The following is a 4,029-nucleotide window of genomic DNA, read 5'->3' as shown; positions in this document are numbered from 1 at the left end:
TGTGGGCTCCATCTGACTCTTTTGGCTGTCTGTGGAACCATTTCATCTGTAATTTTAAAACTTAAAAAAGAATTGCATTTCTCTGAAGGGATATGTGGAGTTTGACCTTGAGCATCTGGAGACACAGGGTTTGTGCTTAGTTACTAAGTAAACCTTACAGCTGTGCCCAACACTAACTGGTTCCCAATGATTTGCATGCACTCACTGTACCGCCTTGAGGACTTCCTCATATACAAGTCAGACCCTATGTAGTTGTCATTGAAGTTAGGACTCAACATGAACATGAGGGCCCCTGTTCAGCTCCTTGGACTCTTGTTGCTCTGGTTTTCAGGTAAAAATATGACTAAAATGGGATTTTCACTGTTACACAGTGATTATTGACTGGCAATTTGGAGTAGTCCTATATTATGATGCTTAATTCTGTGGATATTTATTATGTCTCTATTTCTAGGTATAAGGTGTGACATCCTGATGACTCAGTCTCCATCTTCCCTGTCTGTATCTCTGGGGGAAAGAGTCTCTATCAGTTGTCGGGCCAGTCAGGGCATTAGCAATTATTTAAGCTGGTACCAGCAGAAACCAGAGAAAGCTCCTAAGCTCCTGATCTACCTTGCATCCAACTTGGAAAATGGAGTGCCATCTAGGTTCAGTGGCAGTGGGTCTGGGACAGATATCACTCTCACCATCAGCAGCCTAGAGCCTGAAGACACTGGAATTTATTACTGTCTACAGGCTAATACTCGTCCTCCCACAGTGATACGAGTCATAACATAAACCTCTAATGGAAGCAGAAGTGGAAGGCTGAACTGTCTAAGCTGCTCAAGATCATGGCTCACTCACTGAAACTTTTTCTCACAAGTCACAGGATTTTTCAAAAGTTCACACAAAGACATTTGTTTTTGTAGAAGAGCCTAAACAGTCCTCCTTGTAACCTATCTTCCTTCCTCTTCATTTACAGCAATACAGAGTGTCCATCCATTTTCTGCCTTGAAGGAGTTGTTTTCTGTAAGAATTCTGAGTTGCATCACCATGGGGAAATTGTACAGAAGAGGGGAAACTATTTGGGACATTCCAAGCAAAAATCATCTAAATGTAATGAATTAGTTTCTAAACATGAGTATTTAAATGGCACTGAAATATTATTAAATAAACTGACCATAGAAGGAGTTACTGCTTTTTTCATAAGAGCTAGAGCATAAGTGACAGAGAAAGAGAAAGTTGGCTAATCATGATATTCTGCTGTGACTTGAAAATTTCCCTACACGCCCTGATGCTCTCAGCTGTCTGCAGCACTTCACATGCGATCCTTTTGGCTCCTATGTCCACTGTCTGCTTACAAGTATCAAATAAAATTGAACATAAACATATAAAAAAAATAAAAATGTATAATCTAAAATAAATAAAGCACTGTTCTGTTTTCTCAAAACACCTTTTTTATGTTATAAACATTACAATTATTATGACAGTTAACACAAAACTTTGAAAATAACTAAGGAGCTAGAACAATAAATATTTACTTTATTTTTTTCTCTTTTTATTGAAAATATGTTTTTCTCACATTATGTTTCCTGATTATCATTTCTCCTCATCTATTTCTTCTAATTCCTCTTTGTCTATTATTTAATAGGGTTCTACTCCATTCTCACTTCTCAGTAGAAAATTAACAAGCTCTGGGGTGGAGCCTTATTGATCATGGTACATGATTTTTGATGTGTTCTTGAATTTAGTTAGTATCCAATCTTGAGGAAATACAGAATCATCCAATAGGCTACTAAATAGCTTTTCCAAAAGTAACAAATTACAGTGACAAATGAGCAATGGGTACAAAAAAAACCCCAACAGCAACAACACTGAACTAGTCTCTGCCCATTGGAAGAATGAGGAAACAGTGAACGTCTGGTCCCTTTCTATAATATGACACTCACTACATATTGGAACCAAATAAATCAGTTTGTCAAAACAATTTTGCTTGTGACAAACGTTTCATAGGGAGTTATTATTCTATGTCAGTGTGCAGAGGGAAAATGAGAGATATAGACGAGCATGTGGCTTTCAATATGAGCTCCTGTTGTTATATCAGTAGAGGTAATCACAGCGGAGGTAATTATGTCATTTAACCACATTGGCATGAGACTAAAATATTAAAGGCAATATTCGCAGAGATAAAAGCTAATACTACAAAACTGGCAAGTTTGTGGGTTTTTTTAGTTTTCCTATTCAAATTGTTGAATTCTAATAAACATTTAAAGAACCATTACAAATATTCCTAATTTTATTATACAGACTAAAACACAAAGATTATACCTAAGTACATTCTAAACTGTTCATATAACCTTGATAGAAAACCAGACATAACAATATTCAAAAATAAAAATTAAAGAACAAAAGAAAACATTATAGATCAATATCCAGTATCCTTTATGAAAACTGAATCATATTAACAAATAAATTCAAAATTGTACAACAGAGTTAAATATCAATTTCTCAAAACAAATGGCTGATAATGATGTGACAAAAATGTTTAATTCTACTAATCATACAGGGTATGCCAATACTATCATAATGAACATATTTCTAAATTGAGGTAAACCATCCCTTGTCATATAGTGGATGGGGGTTTGAGGGGAGAAAGATGGGACAGGAAGAAGGGAAGGAGTGGGAATAGATATAGCTATGCAAAATAAGAAAAGAACTTCTAGGCTGCTGGCTGAGATGATCCAGCCTCACAGAACTTGATCATAATCCTAAATTTTCCTTGTGCCCCCATAAGAATACCAGTTCCCCCAATTCGCAGTAAGTAGCCTATAAAACCATGCCCACATTCCCAGAAAATGCATTATAGATGTTTATCTTTGTTTAATGTGTTAGAGATGTATTGTGGATAGTGATCAGAAAAAAAGTTGAACAAAGGAGATTAGATTCATAATCTTGTTTTGAAAAGAAAAAAAGGGAAAATGCTGTGGAACAATGCTCTTGTACACTGTAAAGATTTGTTCCTAATACTGGTTTAATAAAATGCCAATTGATCAGTAGTTAGGAAGGAAGTATAGGCAAGGCAACCAGACTACGAGAATTCTGGGAAAAGAAAGATAGTGTCAGTCACCAGCCAGATGCAGAGTAAGCATGATGAGAATGACTTACTGAGAAGAGGTACCAAGCCAAATGGCTAAACGTTGACAAGAATTATGAGTTAATTTAAGTTGTAAGAATTGGTTAATAATAAGCCTGAGATAATAAACCAAGAAGTTAAGAATTGAATAAGAATAAAGTATAACTCTTGCTATTTTATTAAAATCCCGCCACATCAGCATTCTCTTAGTGTACACCTTCCCTTCTATGTTTACTTTCCACTTTTCTCACTAACCAAAAAATGGAAGTAAATGATGAGGTCAAGAAAGACAAATAATATAGGAACTCACATAGACACAAAGACAGATAGTCTCCTAGAAGTTAACACTAAAAACGATTGTCATCAAAACAGCTTCCTGAGGTGGAAAAAATATGTGAAGTTGTATCAATAGCCTCTTGTTTACAGCTTGATGGGAGTAAAGGCACTGCATAAATACTGCACAGTATGTTGACTGTATACAGTTATTATCTATAACTGACCCTAACAATATAGAAGAAATAATCAATGGCATGTTGAAACACTGAGAACTGTGAATAGATAAATAGCCATTATGTAAGCTATTAAATGATCAGTGTCTCAAAAATGTTAAAGTTGTGTAAGTGATATCATCATTTGTAGGAATCACAAATGATGACAGAGAACAGACCTGAAAAAATAAAATAGAAGTGAAATCATTTCCTTTTTATAAAACATGCAGGCAAAACTAACATGGAAGTTAAGAATAATTTATTCAGTATCTCAAACATTAGCCAAAATAACAATCTGAATCATAGTTAGAAAAAAGCAACAGATTGAAAATATTTAAGTCAACAAGAGAGTTACACTACAAAACAGGGCTTGTTACAAATTACATAATACTCATTTGAAGAACTAATCTCTTTGAACATGTATCTAAAGAG

This window comes from Myodes glareolus, chromosome 6 (assembly GCF_982192425.1).
Source record: "Myodes glareolus chromosome 6, mMyoGla1.1, whole genome shotgun sequence".
Classification (NCBI taxonomy): Eukaryota; Metazoa; Chordata; class Mammalia; order Rodentia; family Cricetidae; genus Myodes; species Myodes glareolus.
Note: the sequence above shows the minus strand (reverse complement) of the source record.